Source organism: Schistocerca nitens, chromosome 7 (genome assembly GCF_023898315.1).
Source record: "Schistocerca nitens isolate TAMUIC-IGC-003100 chromosome 7, iqSchNite1.1, whole genome shotgun sequence".
Taxonomy (NCBI): Eukaryota; Metazoa; Arthropoda; class Insecta; order Orthoptera; family Acrididae; genus Schistocerca; species Schistocerca nitens.
In genome coordinates, this window is record NC_064620.1 from 484,936,046 (window position 1) to 484,957,748 (window position 21,703).

General features: G+C 43.0%; 1 non-coding gene across 1 annotated transcript; it reads left to right on the top strand.

Annotated features, from left to right (window-relative positions):
* The first annotated feature begins 4,555 nt into the window (after nucleotides 1–4,555).
* On the top strand, nucleotides 4,556–4,662 carry LOC126196839 (U6 spliceosomal RNA). Its single transcript, XR_007539271.1, has one exon. It is a non-coding gene; the product is annotated as a U6 spliceosomal RNA (small nuclear RNA).
* The last annotated feature ends 17,041 nt before the right edge of the window (nucleotides 4,663–21,703 follow it).

The following is a 21,703-nucleotide window of genomic DNA, read 5'->3' on the forward strand; positions in this document are numbered from 1 at the left end:
AGCCGCATTGTGTAGTGTACCGGCGACGGATCGGTTAGCTGTGTAGTGCATGGTATTAACGGTGTTCGTACAAGCGCTGCTAACAACGCCAGACGTCTACAGTAATGAGGAATATGTAGATTGGTGTAGGCCTATGTTTACGGCTTCTGCGACGGTAGTGCTATCAGTGCAAGAGAAGAATACCACACACGCTTTCCGGCTTGACGATTACTTGATCGCAGGGTGTTTACCAAAGTGCTTATCACTTTGCGTGCAACAGGCTCTCTTCCAAGTAGACATTTTTCGTCCGAGCGTGCACGTGGCCTCCAAGATCACCTGACCTTACACCTTTAGATTTCTGTTTATGGAATTGGATGAAATCAGAGGTGCACAAAGTGAAGGTAAGTACACGAAATGAACTGCTTCGTCGCTGCTGAATTGATGAGGAACCAACCACAGGCAACTGAACAAACAACTCAACATGTTATCGCTAGAGCGCAAAAGTGCATTGACGTTCACGATGGGATAGTCGAACCTATTCTGTGAACTGTACGACGTCTGTATGATAAGTGTTAAAGCCGTTTGTAAAAGACGTGGTACGTCTTTTTCGACTGAATACATGTAACATGCATGTTGTAATGCATTATGTACTAAATGCAAAGTAAATAAACATTATGTAAAAATGTGTAACGTGACTGTACTTCTCTGTAACATTGTTTTCAAGAAAATCACGTTACAGTCCAGTTGTATTGCGTATACGTTCAGTTCTGCACATCAGTTTTGCAGAATTAAAGTTCCTTTCAATACCCATACCTCCCTAACGAAGCATTTTGGACAGCTATGTTCATATAACATTTTTTGTTCAGAATTACTTATACTATCACTGTGTAAAATATTGACCTTTCCTCCCCTAACACCGTGTATAGTCGCTGTGACGTTAACACAGTGCGTATTTAGAACTATCGATATTCAGTGACTGCCCAAATAAAGCGCATTAACACAATGAGTTTTTCTCATATGAAAAGTATGTGAGGTTAATCCCGTTAACTCACAGTTCATCATCATCATCATCTTCATCTTGCGAGTATTCTATGGCTGGCGCCACTTCTAGCTTCCTGTGTCCCACTTCCTCCGATCGAGCCAGTCTCCTTCTTGTAGTCCTCTGACATCCACTGTATCATGGACCTCTCGACTCCAGCCCCTCCTAGTTCGTTCACGCTTCGTCTTTCCGCTGGGGTCCGCTGCCACATCGGTTATCGTCTGTCTAAATGTCCGTACCATTTTAGACGTTTCATCTCTCTGGTGTCTATTATTGATTTATCGACACCCAAAGGTTCTGTAATGGTGGCATTTGACACTCGGTTGAGCTTGGAGATGCCACGACTTCACCTCTGAATGTCCATCTCTAGTGCAAGCAATTTGTTTCTCTGACGCTTGTTTATTAGCCACGTTTCTGCTCGGTGCATAGCGCTGTTTTCAACAACTGGACAGTGTATACCCCGTTTGGACCTTTTTGTTATTTTGTTATTCCAAACGACCGAGTTCAGTTGTCATAAGGCCCTCCTGCTCTGTCCTATTTTCTTGTTTATGTCACCATCACTTTTCCGTTTGATGACATCATAATCTTCAGATACTTAAAAGACTTACATCCACTGATCACACTGGCTCGAACCTCCAGGGCCGGCCACGGCATACAAACAGCAAACGAGCCAGATGTGCGGGCCACGTATGGGCCGATGATCGGGCAACATCCCAGCTTTGCTCGGTACCTCTCGGAAAGAACCCAGTACAGCTCGACTACTCATTCATTCATTTCTCGGGCGGCAAAATTCTCTCAGGTCGGCAGAATTGTGGTGTCAGCGCTATTTACCCTTCGTTACTTGTTTGCGGTATAAAGGACTTCCACAGATTCATGTGGCTTTTTGCAGCAAAAGAGGCAGCTACACTACTCACCATTAAAATTGCTACACCAAGAAGAAATGCAGGTGATAAACGGGTATTCACTGAGCAAATGTATTATACTAGAACTGACATGTGATTACATTTTCACGCAATTTGGGTGCGTAGAACCTGAGAAATCAGTACCCAGAACAACGACCTCTGGCCCTAATAGCGGCCTTGATACGCCTGGGCATTGAGTCAAACAGAGCTTGGATGGAGTGTACAGGTACAGCTGCCCATGCAGCTTCAACACGATACCACAGTTCATCAAGAGTAGTGACTGGCGTATTGTGACGAGCCAGTTGCTCGGCCACCATTGACCAGACGTTTTCAATTGGTGAGAGATCTGGAGAATGTGCTGGCCAGGGCAGCAGTCAGACATTTTCTGTATCCAGAAAGGCCCGTACAGGACCTGCAACATGCGGTCGTGCATTATGCTGCTGAAATGTAGGGTTTCGCAGGGATCGAATAAAGGGTAGAGCCACGGGTCGTACCATATCTGAAATGTAACGTCCACTGCTCAGAGTGCCGTAAGTGCGAACAAGAGGTGACCGAGACGTGTAACCAATGGCACCCCATACTATCACGCCGGGTGATACGCCAGTATGGCGATGAGGAATACACGCTTCCAATGTGCGTTCACCGCGATGTCGCCAAAGACGGATGCGACCATCATGATGCTGTAAACAGAACCTGGATTCATCCGACAAAATGACATTTTGCCATTCGTGCACCCAGGTTCGTCGTTGAGTACACCATCGCAGGCGCTCCTGTCTGTGATGCAGCGTCAAGGGTAACCGAAGCCATGGTCTCCGAGCTGATAGTCCATGCTACTGCAAACGTCGTCGAGCTGTTCGTGCAGATGGTTGTTGTTTTGCAAATGTACCCCCATCTGTTGACTCAGGGATTGAGACGTGGCTGCACGATCCGTTACAGCCATGTGGATAAGATGCCTGTCATCTCGACTGCTAGTGATACGAGGCCGTTGGGATCCAGCACGGAATTCCGTATTACCCTACTAAACCCACCGATTCCATATTCTGCTAACAGTCATTGGATCTCGACCAACGCGAGCAGCAATGTCGCGATACGATAAACCGCAATCGCGATAGGCTACAATCCGATCTTTATCAAAGTCGGAAACGTGATGGTACGCATTTCTCCTCCTTACACGAGGCATCACAACAACGTTTCACCAGGCAACGCCGGTCAACTGGTGTTTGTGTATGAGAAATCGGTTGAAAACTTTCCGCATGTCAGCACGTTGTAGGTGTCTCCCCCGGTGCCAACCTTGTGTGAATGCTCTGAAAAGCTAATCATTTGCATATCACAGCATCTTCTTCCTGTCGGTTAAATTTCGCGTCCGTAGCACGTCATCTTCGTGGTGTAGCAATTTTAATGACCAGTAGCATATTATTCTACTGTCAGTTGCAACAGTTTTCGACGGAAGTGAATAAAGAGTATGAAGACTATGTATTACTGCAACATATGTTGGGTAAGTCAAGGGACAGGCTTGAAACTAGTTTTCGATTTAAAACCCGCTAATGTTGAATCTATGAAGGAAAAAGAAGCGCAGGAACGAGAATTAGAACACCCGGAATGGATTGCACCCCTCGGATTTTAAGTGGATCTCACTGTGCACCGCCTATAATGAGACATTGCATGGTGAGAAACATTTCTGACATGATGTGGATGCATTTAAAAAGAAAATTACATTACAGAAGGGACAAATCCTGCCAAACAGAATCCAGTTCCCTAAGCTCACAGGTATGAAAGAAATGCAAGGTCTGAAAGTATTCATTGTGTCCTTGAAAGAATTACAAGGATAGTTTTCTAAGCGTTTTGCGGACACTGCCAATCTTACATCTGTTTTTGAGTTGTTTTCTAGTCCATTTGCCGTTTCGGTTGAAAGTGCCCATGTACATGTGCCGATGTAAATGACTGATCTGGAGTGTAACAAATGTTTTTACGTTAAAACTGTGCAGGACGTCAGGTTGAGTTTCACGTCTCCACAGTGAGGTTGCAGAAGTACTATAATATTTCGATCAACATATACGTGTGAAGGACTTTTTTCGACTACAAAGCTAAATAAGTCGCGATTACGAGGCAAGCCGTGGGCGAAAGTCTGTGAAATGGGCTGCGTCTGTCCGTAGCTCGACAGTTTACTAGATAAAAAATGTTTTATGTCTGCAGGGTGCAAGAAATAATTATATAATATCGAAAATTTGTTTTGTTCGTGATCTATGCTGTTGAAAAATATGAAACTAAGTCGTACGTAGTGCCACTGAATTCTCATCGAAACATTGCGCTTTCGCAGTTTCCCCTTCCTCCCACTGAGGCAGTATCGCATGACGGGGGAAGTGCGCAAGCAGGCTGAGTCCTATGGCACTCGAGACAGAGCACGGCTTGCCAACTGATTTATTGGCCTCCCCTTCTTTCTGATATTGTCGCTAACCTATTTGGTTTTTGTCAAGCTGATTGTGAGGCCCTATCTTTCGTATACCTCTTTTAACTTACGAAGCATTTACTTAGCATCGTCATGGAACTAACAGTTGTTGTTGTTGTGGTCTTCAGTCCAGAGACTGGTTTGATGCTGCTCTCCATGCTACTCGCCCGCAGCTCGTGGTCTAGTGGAGTACTCGCTTCGGCGGTACATATACTAAAATTGGAACGATACAGAGTAAATTATCATGGACTCTGCGCAAGGAAGACACGTAAAAAAAAGAAAAGATAAAAAGGAAAAAAAGAAAAAGAAAGTAGCTAGTGTTGCTGCCTCTGGATCACGGGGTCCCGGCTTCGATTCCCGGCCGGGTTGGGGATTTTCTCTGCCTGGGGACTGGGTGTTTGTGTTGTCCTCATCATTTCATCATCATCATTCGTGACAGCGGCTAAACTGGACTGTGTAAAAATTGGACTGTGAAAAAACTGGGACTTTGTACGGACGCTGATGACCGCGCAGTTGAGCGCCCTACAAGCTAAACATCATCATCCATGCTACTCTATCCTGTGCAAGCCTCTTCATCTCCGAATAACTGCCGCAACCCACATCCTTCTTAATCTGCTTGGTGTATTCATCTCTTGGCCTCCCTCTACGATTTTTACCCCCGACGCTTCCCTCAAATACTAAATTGGTAATCCCTTGATGCCTCAGAGCGTGTCCTACCAACCGATCCCTTCTTCTAGTCAAATTGTGCCACAAATTTCTCTTCTCTCCAATTCTGTTCAATACCTCCTCATTAGTTATGTGATCTACCCATCTAATCTTCAGCATTCTTCTGTAGCACCACATTTCGAAAGCTTCTATGCTACTCTTGTCTAAACTATTTATCGTCCACGTTTCACTTCCATACATGGCTACACTCCATACAAATACTTTCAGAAACGACTTCCTGACACTTAAATCTATACTCGAAGTTAAAAAATTTTTCTTCTTCAGAAACGCTTTCCTTGCCATTGCCAGTCTACATTTTATATCCTCTCTACTTCGACCATCATCAGTTATTTTGCTCCCCAAATAGCAAAACTCCTTTACTACTTTAAGTGTCTCATTTCCTAATCTAATTCCCTCAGCATCACCCGACTTAATTCGGCTACATTCCATTATCTCCGTTTTGCTTTTGTTGATATTCATCTTATACCCTCCTTTCAAGACATTGTCCAATCCGTTCAACTGCCCTTCCAAGTCCTTTGCTGTCTCTGACAGATTAACAATGTCATCAGCGAACCTCAAAGTTTTTATCTCTTTTCCATGGATTTTAATACCTACTCCGAACTTTTCTTTTGTTTCCTTTATTGCTTGCTCAATATACAGATTGAATAACATCGGGGATAGGCTACAACCCTGTCTCACTCCCTTCCCAACCACTGCTTCCCTTTCATACCCCTCGACTCTTATAACTGCTATCTGGTTTCTGTACAAATTGTAAATAGTCTTTCGCTCCCTGTATTTTACCCCTGCCACCTTCAGAATTTGAAAGAGAGTATTCCAACCAACATTGTCAAAAGCTTTCTCTAAGTCTACAAATGCTAGAAACGTAGGTTTGCCTTTTCTTAATCTTCCTTCAAAGATAAGTCGTAGGGTCAGTATTGCCTCACGTGTTCCAACATTTCTACGGAATCCAAACTGATCTTCCCCGAGGTCGGCTTCTATCAGTTTTGCCATTCGTCTGTAAAGAATTCGCATTAGTATTTTGCAGCTGTGACTTCTGTCAACACCTGCTTTCTTTGGGATTGGAATTATTATATTCTTCTTGCAGTCTGAGGGTATTTCCCCTGTCTCATACATCTTGCTCACCAAGGCTGTCAGTAGTTCTAATGGAATGTTTTCTACTCCGGGGGCCTTGTTTCGACTCAGGTCTTTCAGTGCTCTGTCAAACTCTTCACGCAGTATCATATCTCTTGTTTCATCTTCATCTGCATCCTCTTCGATTTCTGTAATATTGTCCTCAAATACATCGCCCTTGTATAGACCCTCTATATATTCCTTCCACCTTTCTGCTTTCCCTTCTTTGCTTAGAACTGGGTTTCCATCAAAGCTCTTGATATTCGTGTAAGTGGTTCTCCTTTCTCCAAAGGTCTCTTTAATTTTCTTGTAGGCAGTATCTATCTTACCCCTAGTGAGATAAGCCTCTACATCCTTACATTTGTCGTCTAGCCATCCCTGCTTAGCCATTTTGCACTTCCTGTCGATATAATTTTTGAGACGTTTGTATTCCTTTTTGCCTGCTTCATTTACTGCATTTTTATATTTTCTCCTTTCATCAATTAAATTCAATATTTCTTCTGTTACCCAAGGGTTTCTACTAGCCCTCGTCTTTTTACCTGTTTGATCCTCTTCTACCTTCACTATTTCATCCCTCAAAGCTACCCATTCTTCTTCTACTGTATTCCTTTCCCCCATTCCTGTCAATTGTTCCCTTATGCTCTCCCTGAAACTCTGTACAACCTTTGGTTCTTTCAGTTTATCCAGGTCCCATCTCCTTAAATTCCCACCTTTTTGCAGTTTCTTCAGTTTTAATCCACAGTTCATAACCAATAGATTGTGGTCAGAGTCCACATCTGCCCCTGGAAATGTCTTACAATTTAAAACCTGGTTCCTAAATCTCTGTCTTACCATTATATAATCTATCTGATACCTTTTAGTATCTCCAGGGTTCTTCCATGTATACAACCTTCTTTCATGATTCTTGAAACAAGTGTTAGTTATGATTAAGTTATGCTCTGTGCAAAATTCTACCAGGCGGCTTCCTCTTTCATTTCTTAGCCCCAATCCATATTCACCTACTATTGTTTCCTTCTCTCCCTTTTCCTACTCTCGAATTCCAGTCACTCATGACTATTAAATTTTTTTTCCCTTCACTACCTGAATAATTTCTTTTATCTCATCATACATTTCATCAATTTCTTCGTCATCTGCAGGGCTAGTTGGCATATAAACTTGTATTACTGTAGTAGGCGTGGGCTTCGTGTCTATCTTGGCCACAATAATGCGATCACTATGCTGTTTGTAGTAGCTTACCCGTACTCCTATTTTTTATTCATTATTAAACCTACTCCAGGATTATACCTATTTGATTTTGTATTTATAACCCTGTATGCACCTGACCAAAAGTCTTGTTCCTCCTGCCACCGAAATTAAATAATTCCCACTATATCTAACTTTAACCATCCATTTCCCTTTTTTAATTTTCTAACCTACCTGCCCGATTAAGGGATCTGACATTCCAAGCTCCGATCAGTAGAACGCCAGTTTTCTTTCTCCTGGTAACGATGTCCTCTTGAGTAGTCCCTGCCCGGAGATCCGAATGGAGGACTATTTTACCTCCGGAATATTTTATCCAAGAGGACGCCATCATCATTTAATCATACAGTAAAGCTGCATGCCCTCGGGATAGAGTAATAGAGTAATAATGTCATCATAATTTATTCGTTCTGTTATCCCAGGTACATCTGCTTCTGTGAAAAAAACTTCACCACAGTGAAAAAGTCTATAATATGCTATCACCAAACTGTACAACGCCAAACACAAAAGTAATGCAACAATCCTAAAGCGAAACACATACAGTAATATCGTAGTGCTGTTTGAACGCTACATAACGAGTGCAGAGCCGTACCATTACATGTATTGTTGAAAAGGTCAAACTTCATTTTCACAGCAGCGTGTGCAGCAACGCACCACCACATGAATGGCACACTCAAGGATCTCACACAAAATTCGACTCAGAGTCAAACTGGGTACTGGGTACACATCATGACTGCAACCCCCCCCCCCCCCCTTGCTCCCACGACATAACCTGCAGCTGCGGCAATAATAGTAACAAGATCTATGTCAATATCGATCGAAGTCTCGTAAACTAGGTTCTTCTACATTTACAAAGATACTCCGCAAGCTGCCGTACAGTGCATGGCAGAGAGTACACTGTACCACTTCTAGTCATTACCTTTCCTGTTTTACTCGCAAACAGAGCGAGGGAAAACTGACTGTTCCTATGCCACAGTACGAGCCGTAATTTCTCTTATCTTTGTGGTCGTTATGCAAAATGTACGTTGGCGGCAGTAAAATAGTTCTGTAGTCAGCTTCAAATATTGATTCTCTAAATTTTCTCAATAGTGTCCTTAGAAAAGAATGTCGCCTTCCCTCCAAAGATTCCCATTTGAGTTCCCGAAGCATTTTCGGAATACGAGTGCTTGCATGTTGTTCGAACCTACTGGTAACAAATCCAGCAGCCCACCTCTGAATTGTTTCGATGTCTTCCTTTAGCCCGATGTGGCGCGGATTCCAAACACACTGGCAGTAGTCTAGAATGTATCGCACCTATATGCGGTACCCTTTACCGATGAACCACACTTTACTACAAATCTCCCAATAAACCGATGTTGGCCATTCGCCTTCCATTTTACAATCCTTACACGCTCGTTCCATTTCATATCGCTTTGCCACTGTAGGCCTACATATTTCATCAACGCCACTGTGTCATCTGAATTAACCTACATTTTTCTACATTTAGAGCTAGCTGCCGTTCAAAACACTAACTAGAAATTTTATCTAAATTATTTCGTATCATCCTGCAGTCACTCAACGACGTCATCTTCCCATACACCTCAGCATGGTCAGCAAATGGCCGCATACTGCTGCTTACCCTGTCCGTCAGATCAGACAATAACAGTGGTCCTAATCATAATTCCCTGGGGCACTCCTGACCCTTGTCTCTGATGAATACTCGCGTCTAGGACTCCGTACTGGATTCTATTACTTAAGACGTATGCGAGCCACTTACATATCTGTGAACCTACTCCGTATGCTCGAACATTCGTTAACAGTCTTCAGTGGAGCATCGCGTCAAACGCTTTTCGGAAGTCTAGGAAATGGAATCCGCAGGGCAACCTGAGTTTCGCAAAAGCGATTCTTTCTATAGCCGTGCTGATTTATGGCCAGAAGCTTTCTCAAGGAAATTTATTATGTCCAAACTGAGAATATGCTCAAGCACTCTGCAGCAAACCGATGTTAAGGATATTGGCCTGTAATTCGGCAGGTACTGCCTTTTGGCCTTCTGATATACCGGAGTCACTTGCGCTTTTTTCCAGTCGCTTGGGACTTTCTTTGCGCTGGCTGACAAATTCGCTATAAATGCATGCTAAATAGGGGACCAATGCCGTAGAGTACCTTCCTTCCTTCCTTTAGGATCACCGCGACAAATCCATTGTTGTGAAACGAAATGCACAAAACCGCTTGTTATATTCCTGAGCTATGTTGAGTCCCATACTACTTTCGTCGGCTACCTGAACCTTTGTTGGACCCACTGCTCGCGCTCAGGATGGCTTTGATATTGGGAATTTCGATGATAGCTATGTTGGCAATGCCTTACAAGAAGAAATCAGTGATACCAGTTCAGACGGGGAAGCTGATGATTCTGATATTGGTCCAGGTTTCTGTATGGCTGAATGATCAGTAAGCAATAAATAAAAGGAAATAAATTAGTGAAGCGTTCGAATAGCTTAAAAGAACATTGGTAAAACAACTCAGGTAGCAAAACGTACCGTAAAAAACCGCACCCAACACGTGTGTGCAAAGTGTGTTCCAATGTCAATAAGAAGCAGAATGGAAAAACGTACCGAAAAGAAACAGCCTGGTGTTGTCCAAATTGTGATGCAGCTGTCTACATGCTGGAATGTTTCAAACTGTACCCCACACCGACAAATTATGTGTAAGAACGGTGTGCACAAGTTTTCCTTCAGAATAAAAACGTGATTCAGTATAACGGATCGTATGTCTGCTAATTTTAATATTTCATAATAAGAGTTTTAGGATGGCATAAACTGTGTTTCATCGTTTCTAATGAAACATCATACATATTTATTGCATTTGCAGCTACAGAGCTATGTTTTTGGGAAAATGTGTTAAGAAATGCAATCCAGATGCTCGCTCGAAGGCGACTGAGGCCGCTCACGAATGTGTTAAATACCTAGACTTCAAAAACAAAAGTGATGATATTTAGAGGATGTGAACCAGTGAGAGCCAAAATAATCATCATCAACGAAGCAATACCTACAACAACTTAACCAATTCCTTTACCGTGGATATATGTATGTCGAGACTGTTGTACGCACTTATAGATAAATTCTCGTCTATGCTCATATAATTATGACTGTAGTGACGAAAATATGCTTATCTCCAGTGCAGACGACGATGTCTACTCGTAGTTACAATGTAGGGCAACGAGTATATATAGCGGGAGTAAATCGTGACGTGTCCGCACTCCGCAAGGGTGCAGCTGGCCGGGGTGGCCGAGCGGTTCTAAGCGCTACAGTCTGGAACCTCGCGACCGCTACGGTCGCAGGTTCGAATCGTGCATCGGGCATGGATGCTTGTCATGTCCTTAGGTTAGTTAGGTTTCAGTAGTTCTAAGTTCTAGGGGACTGATGACCTTAGAAGTCCCATAGTGCCCACAGCCATTTGAACAATATGCTGACGACACAGCGCTATACACTACTGGCCGCATTACTCACGCCGTCGTCGCCCGCCTCCAGCGACTGGTGGACGCCACCATCACCTGGTGCCAGACAAACAAAATAGCTCTCAATGCCGCCAAAACTACGGCAGTCCATTCACGAAACGGCGCCCTGTCCTCCGCCGCAGTATTTCGATCGCAGGTGTGCAGGTGCCCTGGTCCCCGACAACCACCTATCTCGGGGTCCAGATGGACCACAAGTTGCTCATCCACTGTCATACGGGAGTATGTCGCCAACAAGGGGCAAAAGCTGACCAGGGCTTTGCACCCACTCTTCCGCAGTAGGGAACTTAACCTGCATACCAAACTCCGCATACACCGAACAGTTATCCTGCCTGGCCTCACGTATGGATCTGCTGCATGGGCCACGATTAGTGTCACCAGGATGCGGACGTTGCAGCGCCTGCAGAAAAAGGTGCTCAGGTGGAGCCTGCATGCCCCGCCACTCACGAGAATTGTCACTCTCCACGAGGAAGCAGATATCGTCCCCCTAAAGACGACCATACGCAACAACGCGCGGCGGCTCTATGAGAAAGTGGATGCCTTGCGGGACACTGTCCATGGGTTACGCCACGTTGGGACCACACTTCCACGCCGGAGACATCGACATCCGGTTCCCCTAACCATCCTAGAGGAATCGGATTCCAACCATGGCTAACGATAGGCCTGGAACGCCCACCACGAATGCGTCGTTTGGCGGGACTAGCCCCCATTCTACGTCCAGTACTTTCCCATACTACCTGCCCACGTTAGGCTAAATTTTTCTGCCTGACTGATGTAGTGCTGTCACTGTCGGAGGGTGGTACTGGACTACAAGTCCCACCGCCACACCTCCCAAGTGGATTGCAGTGACGCAGTGTCACTGCCCTGTGGATAAATTTACTGCCTCACCAACACAGTTAGACCGCAAAAGACCGGTGATGCTGTAACGTATCACAAAAAAATGACGTGTCCAGAGCTGATCTTATTCGTAGCTACCGTTTTCTGGAACGAAAAATGGAATAGTCTAACAATAGCATAACAAGTAGAGGAGTAAATATCGACACAGATCCAACCAACAAGAAACTTGTAAGGGCAACAGACAGAGAGCGTAACCTTTGGGCACTGACTGTTCCCGACCTACACAGAATGGCTGGCTAAAGTGAAAATTGCGATACTAGCCGTCGGCTTTGACCAACGGCACAGTGAACATGTGTGAGACGGTGTATATTTTTACTGCATGACGCAAAAAATATTTCGATTTACAGCAAGTTAATAAGAGAAACGTTTATCAGAAAGAAAACAGACCGAGTATTAAAAAAGGAACTCTATAGGTGGGAACTATAACACACAACACAATCTAAAAAAAATAAAACGCAAGCTGTCTTGGAAAACAAGTGATGGTTGGTTGTTTGGTTTGGAGAGAAAGGGATCAAAGTACAGGATCATAAATCCCTTTTTCCACATACTAACAGGTTGCAGATTAAAACCATTCCCAAAAAAGTGTCTGGGAGAGTAAAAAGGCGGTAAACTAAGTGGGAGCCACAATGAAAGAGAAAACGAAAGAAGTAAGACAAAAGGAGAAAACGTGCACTACAGGAATCTTTTTTTAAATATCTTGCACTGCTAGAAAGGAAACTGCGATGCACAGTTTCCTCGCTATAAAGTACCGAGTGTTTCAAAATGAATATGCGGGTTTTAAGGGTTTGTAGCATTTAAAACATTCAATTTACAATTATAAATAATACATTAAATGAAAATGCAAAGGGAGAGCGTGGAGCGACCAAGAGTGACTCAAGTACGTGTTGAACAAGTGACAGTCTTTCACGCGTAGCCTCAAGAAATCAGTTCGGAGGGCTAGCCTTGAGTTAGCAGTTCCATTGACGTCTGTGTGGAGACTTTTAAGGGGACGCTTACAACTACGTCGTTAACGTTTGCAGTTGTAACAAGCTCTAAAGCCAACAGACTATGGTTTACATGCCAGCACTTCAAACGAAATTTTGCTGCATGATGATGAAGATTTTCTAAATGTTCAAATGTGTGTGACCAAACAGCTGAGGTCATCGGTCCCTAGACTTAAACACTACACAAACTACCTTAAACTAACTTTTGCTAAGAACAACACACATACCCATGCCCGGGTGAGGAATCGAACCTCCGGCGGGAGTAGCCGCGCAATCCGTGACATGGCGCCTCAAACCGCGCGAAGTATTTCTGAATCACGTCGTCTTCAGTGATGATTCAACATTTCGCCTAATTTGAAAAGTGAATACACATAATGTGAACATCTGGTGGTCAGCAAATCCCCTCGAGATGGTACATTTGCAACCAGCCTCCCCAAACTGAATGTTTCTTTTTTTATGCCATGTCCCGGCGACAAGTTCATGGGCCTTTATTTTCGGTGAAGCATCTGTAATTGATGTTTCTTACCATGATACCTCTTTCCTCAGTTGGAAGAAACTGAACCACAGAGCCGGCCGGGATGGCCGAGAGGTTCTAGGCGCTACAGCCTGGAAGGGCGTGACCGCTACGGTCGCAGGTTCGAATGCTGCCTCAGGCATGGATATGGGTTATTTCCAAAAATGATTGCCTCTCGAAGTCGCGGGGTTCAAACGATACATATCGAGCGTGCGATCCTAAATCGATCACGCGACTCTGGTGGCGGGCGTTATGATCAATTATTTGTGATCGTCATTTTTATCTGTTTTATGTCGTTCCCTTAGTTGCTATAAGATACACACCTCCGCGAATTAATGGCAAGAAGGGAATTGTTCCTGTAGCGTACACATCACACGGACTTTCACATGACGACAACACCGACAAGGAGGAGGAGGAGATTAGTGTTTAACGTCCCGTCGACAACGAGGTCATTAGAGACGGAGCGCAAGCTCGGGGTGAGGGAAGGATGGGGGAAGGAAATCGGCCGTGCCCTTTCAAAGGAACCATCCCGGCATTTGCCTGAAGCGATTTAGGGAAATCACGGAAAACCTAAATCAGGGTGGCCGGAGACGGGATCGAACCGTCGTCCTCCCGAATGCGAGTCCAGTGTGCTAACCACTGCGCCACCTCGCTCGGTAACACCGACAAGTAAGGTAAGTCGTCTCCTTCGTAATTACAAGTATTTTTGTAAAGCTCTTCTTTTTTCGTTGCTGTAGTGACCACTCATACTCATAACGCCCGTCACCTGAGTCTAGTGATCGATTTAGGATCGCACGATCGATATGTATCTTTTGGACGCGCGCCTTCGAGAGGCAATCATTCTCGGAAATTACCTCGGTTTCTCCTTCATTTGATGCATTATAATGGTACACTGAATGTAATAAATGCTACGAAGCCGACCCGAATACTCATTTTGAAAATACCCCGCAGTCTGCACAAGTAAGCTCCTGGTACATGCGCACTAATCCTAAAAACATGGTTGCAGCGAACAAGGATGTTTACAAAACTTGCATGTAGAGAAAGTTACGGGCTCACCTTGCCAGGTCCCGTGAACCACGTCTCGAGTGGACCCGGTGCGAAGCCCTGGTACTCGAGCTCATTGAGCAACTGCTGTGTGGCGGGGGACCGCTGCTCGCCCGTCCGTCCGTACGCCAGGTCGCGGTATTCGTGCAACCAGCGCAGTGTCATCTTTGCTTCTTTGAGCACGCGCTCGCAGCCTAGCCGCTGTGTTTGCGCGTCGTAGGCGCCGCTCCATCGGAACTGCTGATTATACATAACTAGATTATCACTAAGGAAATGCCGAAAGAGAGGAGCAGCCACGTCATACGGCGGTAATTTTGAAAACAGGCGGCGAGCACATGTGCGCGCGGTAACCGCTTTAAACAATTTACATCAGAGACGCTCTTTGCACCAGAGACGGTAGAAGGCCTGTTCTGTCAACCAAAGATACTCATACTAACAGAGTTCACTAGAGCTATATTCGTGTCTCGGCCACAGAGTAGAAAAATCAATGGAGTGAGCATTCAGCTGCGGAGAACAGAATTTTTGTCGCTAATATACGTTTGATTTCAAAATAACGTGAGTATACTGTGGCATAAGGTGTCTCAGAAACCGCGCTGCAGATTCTGAATGTCATTACAACGCTAATACAGAGTCCATTCAGTGGATTTTGTACACAAGTTTCAGAGCCATCTTAATAATCTGAATTCGATGTCACTGGAGAACATTGGATTTGTAGCTATGACGCACCGAAAATTAGCAATCACTCAATATTTTTAGGTAAGAAATTATCCCGTTATTACTTTCTACATCTACATCCATACTCTGCAAGCCACCTGACGGTGTGTGGCGGAGGGTGTCATATGTTTACTCTTTGTTCACCCTTAGGGAAACAAAGAATATGTTGATCGCTTGTAATGATTTTAGATATAATTTTATGTACTAGTACTAGACATTCCTATTGCAACTACTTTAAAATAATGTTTTGGAGAAATGTATAATTTGGTGGTAAAGATTGAGTCTGACATATGTAAGTCTTATCTGCAGGCGAAAATTCCTCTAAATCTGAATACTCTCACAACCATACTGTGTACTTTATCTAGTACTTGTCTCCTAAAATTAAGGCCATATAGTTACATAAATTAGTCGTACAATAGTAATTCTTTATTACACTCTTTCTAGATATTAATCAACAAATTAAACGTCTCTTACTAGTATAACCAGAATTAGACGATCACAGTACTCATACACGAGAAGTATCTTTTCCATCTTTGACGAATTTCGATTTGCATCCGTAGCAGCGTCAATTCCTTGCTATTGCTATAACTAATAAATAAATATGTGAAAACAGTTCAAATACTAGCAATATTAAAGCTTATCGCGCGAAAGATGAACAACAGCGTCATTCCAACCTCACGTGACTATTTGGAATTGCTTTCAGATATCAGTTGAAAAGCCACGACTTTATAGAATTACGACTTTAGAGAAGATGTCGAACTTCAGCCTCCTGAGCGTGCCGCTTTAGACGAAGAAGACGCAAAATGCACGCAATAAATATCCCTACGGAACTGGACATCATTTCATGCAAGGAAATTCTGAGAAAAATAGTCGTACTTCGTTTCTTGCCTAACTATGACATTCATAAAACAAAGTATCGTAAAAAATGAGGACGCTTCTTGAACAAAAATTGACATTGCTTACTCATACGTGCCGCTACTGACGATTAAAATAAAAATGTACCTACTCTTTAAGTGCAAAATGATATTAAAAGGCGCAAGGGCATCTGTTATCTGAAGTGAAACACACGTTCGTATCTTTGGTAACTGAAGGAATATATTGTCTCAGCGCATTTACGTTGTCACTGACAGAGAGAGGCGTACTGCAACTGCAATAACGTACATCTCTCAGAAGATCGTCAAATATGTAGTTATCAGGAAGATAATCTGCATTTTGAGTACTACATGTGGCCTATCTTTAATATAGTGAGACGAGCACAGTGTGATGATTATTTCGGGACTATGCAGGGTGAACCAGAACTCCACCCACAAATCAGAGCTTGTTTAGGGATATGTTCGGAGTATTTTAATATAAGGGACACACGGTCTCTGGCGGCTCATTACAATTACTGCATTCTGTTTGGTTTCTTGCTCCAGTTACTTATCCATCTGTTGTGCACTGAAAATAGTGCAGTACAGCGCAAATATCGACGGTTTGTGCGGCGTGTCTTGTTTCTATTTTCTCACGGTAACTACTGTTGACAACAGTAATGTCCTCGTTAATCATTGCCTTCAAGTTTGCATTCAGTACTGCTCTGTTTGGTCCAGCAGTGTTAATTCTACATTAACAGTGATACGCAGCAGTATTGCAACAGACTTGCCGCAGTTGTAACACCGGTTCCCGTCAGATCACCGAAGTTAAGCGCTGTCTGGCTGGGCTAGCACTTGGATGGGTCACCGTCCGGTCTGCCGAGCGCTGTTGGTAAGCCGGGTGCACTCAGCCCTTGTGAGGCAAATTGAGGAGCTACTTGATTGAGAAGTAGCGGCTCCGGTCACGAAAATTGACACTGGCCGGGAGAGCGGTGTGATGACCACATGCCCCTCCACATCTGCATAAAGTGACGCCTGTAGGATGAGGATGACACGGAGGCCGGTCGGTGCCGTTAGGGTCTTCCGAGACCTGTTCGGTTGGCGTGTGAATATATAGCATTACTATGGATAGGTTTGATGATGAAGAGTTGGTCGATATGCACCTCGTATATGACTTCACCGAATGCAATGGACGAGCGGCACCACGACGCTATGCTGAGCGATGCCAACACCGACGTCACTCACATCACAGTACAGCGTTTCTTCTGAGGGTTGTTGTATTACTCTGTGTTGTGTGTTGTTCGTTTTGGTTATTGCATATTACAGGCATCTTCACTAATGTGCCAGTATTTTCGCAGAAACGAGGATGGCCATGGTAATAAACCGAATAAATTGTAACTGCATTATTACTCTGTAACGGGCCGCTGAAGGCAGTGTGTCCCTCATACTAAAATACTCAGTAAGTATGCCTGAACAACATCTGAAAATTAGAATTATATTAATACCTTCAGCTGCTGACGGGCGTTGATATAATCAACGGGGACAGGTGAAAATGTGTGCCCCGACCGGGACTCGAAACCGGGATCTCCTGCTTACATGGCAGACGCTCTATCCATCTGAGCTACCGAGGGCACAGAGGATAGCGCGACTGCAGTGACTATCTCGTGCACGCCTCCCGCGAGACCCACATTCTCACCTTGTATGTCCGCACACTACATTCGTAGTTATAAAGGCACATTTGCATGCCGTGCGTAAGTTTCCTCGAAAACACGAAATCTTAATTAAATAATTAATCTCTGACAAATAAATAAAGCCTATGGCACAGAACTGCAACGCTATGTCGCTGATAAAACAAAATACAATTACGACACTCATATGTTTCATTAAGAAGAAGTAGGTCTTGTACAATAGCTGGTGGGGGAAGCACGTATATTTTATTAACTGGCACACCGCCATATATAAGAACACTGCGAGTTGCAATCTCACTAGGCACTCGACTCTGTAAAGATTCTATATTCATGAAAGTAAGTTGAATTATTTAACTGTAGGCTTATTCGTTGAATATATCTGATTTAACTAACTGTGTAAACTTTTTTATGTTTAGCAGACAGTCACCTCTGTACGACGTATTGACATGGCTGGCAAATTATTCTAATACTGAGATTTTGAGTCCGCAACTACCGCAGCAGTCTTTGGAAACGATTTAAATACGAAGTCCGATTATTTGAGTTACATTTCACGGTCAACTAGGAATAACATTGCATTTACGAAAAAGCCATTATCAAGCGTCTGATACCAAATAATTAAACGTCCATGTTCTAGATAAGCAATTATTAATTACAACGAATCACTATCATACATATATAATAATTAATATTTTATTTTATTATTTATTTATTTATTTTACATAGTGTCCCAACCCAACACACTCATTACTCGTGGAAGACATTCTTACTAAGTCCCGTAAGAGTTGGGGGAATATGTGTGCATCCGCACAGAAGAAGAAGGAGGTCATGGCCGGTATTGCCAGAACTATACAATTATATGGATATGGTGGCTGTTCTTTCGGACATGTCCACCACATCCATATAAGTATATAGTTCTGGCAATACAGGCCATGACCTCGTTCGCGGATGTACACATATTCCGCCAACTCTTACGGGACTTAGTAAGAATGTCTTCCACGAGAAATGAGCGTGTTGGGGTGGGACACTACGAATGTAGTGTGTGGACATACAAGGTGAGAATGTGGGTCTCGCAGGAGGCGTGCGCGAGGTAGTCACTGTAGTCGCACTGTCCTCTGTGCACTCCGTGGCTCAGATGGATAGAGCGTCTGTCATGTAAGCAGGAGATCCAGGGTTCGAGCCCGAGTTGCGGTACACATGTTCATCTGCCCCCGTTGATTATATCAACGCCGTCAGCAGCTGAAGATATTAATATAATTCTAATTTCGTTCTAGACAGTTGAAGGTCATCAATGGCTTTCTACGCGTAAACTATTAGTCCTGCACAAAAAATGAACAGGACGTTTTTGTAGGAAATTATGCGGTTAAATTTTGTACTTGGATACACTTTCGCTAGAGGCCGTTGTTTTCGTGTTATTCAAGGAAAACCTACGAAAGTACTTCCAACGCACCTCCTCTCGCACTCTCAGTACCCACCAGTCAAGATTTCTAGTGTGTTGTTCATGGCACTCTATAACAATATTTGTTTATGGTTCATTTAAATTTTTTATAACTTTTTTTGCTTTAAAAATTTTTCACAGATTGGTACTAAATTTTCTGTATATGTAAAGTAAAGTGTACTATACTAGAGATTAAAGTTCTTTGAATTGTATGTGAGTAATGTACGTGAAATACTATGTAAATTGCTTAATAATGTTAAATAATTTTGTGATGACCTTTCGTATTTAAAAATATTTGTGTGTATAAATTGTTCTCGTTAAGTCCGCAGCTCTTGGTCGTGCGGTGGCGTTCTCGCTTCCCGCGCCCGGGTTCCCGGGTTCAGTTCCCGGCGGGGTCAGGGATTTTCTCTGCCTCGTGATGACTGGGTGTTGTGTGCTGTCCTTAGGTTAGTTCGGTTTAAGTAGTTCTAAGTTCTAGGGGACTGATGACCATAGATGTTAAGACCCATTGTAGTGTTCTCGTTAATGCAAATTTGACAATTTAAGAAATGGTCATGCTTAGCAACAATAAGAAATAGGAGTTATGTAAAACTCAGTGTGTTGTTTGAAACGAAAGTAGCTCTGGGGAATGGAAAAGGTGGCAAGGGCGAATTGGTGCTCTACCTAGAGCAAGCGCGGGAAGTAAGTCACTGTCTCCAGGCAGCAGTGATTGAGGCAACACCTTTGTGGATGAGGAGAAGTTTTGCTTGCAAATTCGCACAATATGCCTCAGATGGAGACTGAAAACGGCTGACGGCATAGCTGCGAGTTGTTGGGCTACTGTATGTAGAATTGAACGACGCCAAAAAGAGAAATTAAGCCCATACAGCAAGAGACTTGCAGGCCGTACTGTGGGTAGTGTAGGCGCCATAATTGATCGCCACACCCAAGCCTACAGCTACCAGAAAATACTCTTATAATAAATTTACTTTTGTACAGCGTGAACCATTAATTTAAACTGTGGTTTAGTAATCGTTCTTTAACATTAAAGAAAGTGGTTCACCCTGTTATTTCATCCTAATCATACACCTATCTAGGGTTCCTTCCTGGTGTTTAACGAATCCGATTACCTAATTTTACAGACTTACGAAGTGCCAAGTTAATATAAGAGGCACCATTTAAATTGCTTTTGTGTTTTCTTAACAACTGCAAAGCGTTACAGTAAAAGTTTGCTTACGAAAAATTCAATCAGAGTGTAGCCAAGTTACTAGAATCTGGTAAATGACTATGCAGAGTTAGTTCAAAGAATAATAGCTTCTGAAAGTAAATTCCAGTAAGAAAGAGGTTTTCTTGAAGTGAAATGATCAGTATAAAGAGCGTGTGCTTTAGTATCTCAGTAATTTTGTATTTAAGTTTGTTTATTATGGAAAATGAGTTTCTATATGTCCCCCGCTGGCTAAATTTTTTTGGCTTCCCTGAAGTTATCTACTGGACGTTTTCTCTTTTTAAAACGTAATGCATAAGGGTGTAGTAGTCAAAAAGAAATTCCAGTGTCTGCACTAACATTGTTTAGTGCAGTAATATTTATTTGAAGAACCAAATTAAACAGTAGGAAGAAAGTAGGCAAAAACTCCAACTTCTGCTTTTCCAGTACTTCGTTGTTTCATTGCCTGGATATGTTGGCGACCATTAGTACTTGTTTTAAACCACTAAATGAACTTGGGACTGAGTTGTCCTGGCTTCAAGATAATACCATTCGTACTGCGTTTCTATTTTACCGCTGGGTAAAAATCTTAGGAAAAAATTGAATAGTCTGATATACTTATCCATTAGTCACATCACACAGTCAAATCCTGTAAAAGGGGTTACTCTACTGATTATCTTTTCCTATTAACAGGACTATCCTCCCATAGTGTACATTATATGGAAACTAAATTAAATTTTAGTAAGAGGGGAATACGTGGCTTTTCCCGTAACAGGACCATTGGTTCTGTTGGGATATAGTACACGTGACAACCTAGAGAAAGGTTATTCTGTTATTTAGGTAAAAGCATACTAAATAACAATAGTAGAGGTTGGGTTATAACTCACTCCTACCACTGTGCGAAGACTTCCGAGTATACAAACTATTCCTGATACTCGACCTGTTTTCGTCTCTATTGATTGGGCTGTTACTCTATCAGCATAGTCATATATTTCGTTAAAGTTATTAATTTAAACATGCCGGTGAGGATAATGAAAGAAAAACGACTTTTGCAAACGTTACGCTAAAACTAACTCCGTTGACAGTTCGATCCAAACTTAATCGTTACAAGGACAGTAGTTTCGTAGTAAGAACGCCTGGTAAATGCAACGATGTACTTATTTACTTTATGCTGTTAAAATTCATAAAATAGTTAGGTAAAATTGACACAAACGAAAATTTTACAATTTTTAAGTGCTCCACCAAGCCGGCGACGTAATAAGACAAGTTAATGAAAACCATAAAAGGTTGAATGTAGGAAATATTTCGCTCATCGCAGATTATTGTACAGGGGTAAGACGGAGTGCCTCAACGACATACTTGTAATCTGACCGGCGGTGGCTGAGTATGGGAGTAGGAGTTCGTCTGAAGGTTAGTTTTGTACGTTTTTCTTGAACAGCTCGAAAAGATATCCCAGTATAAAATTT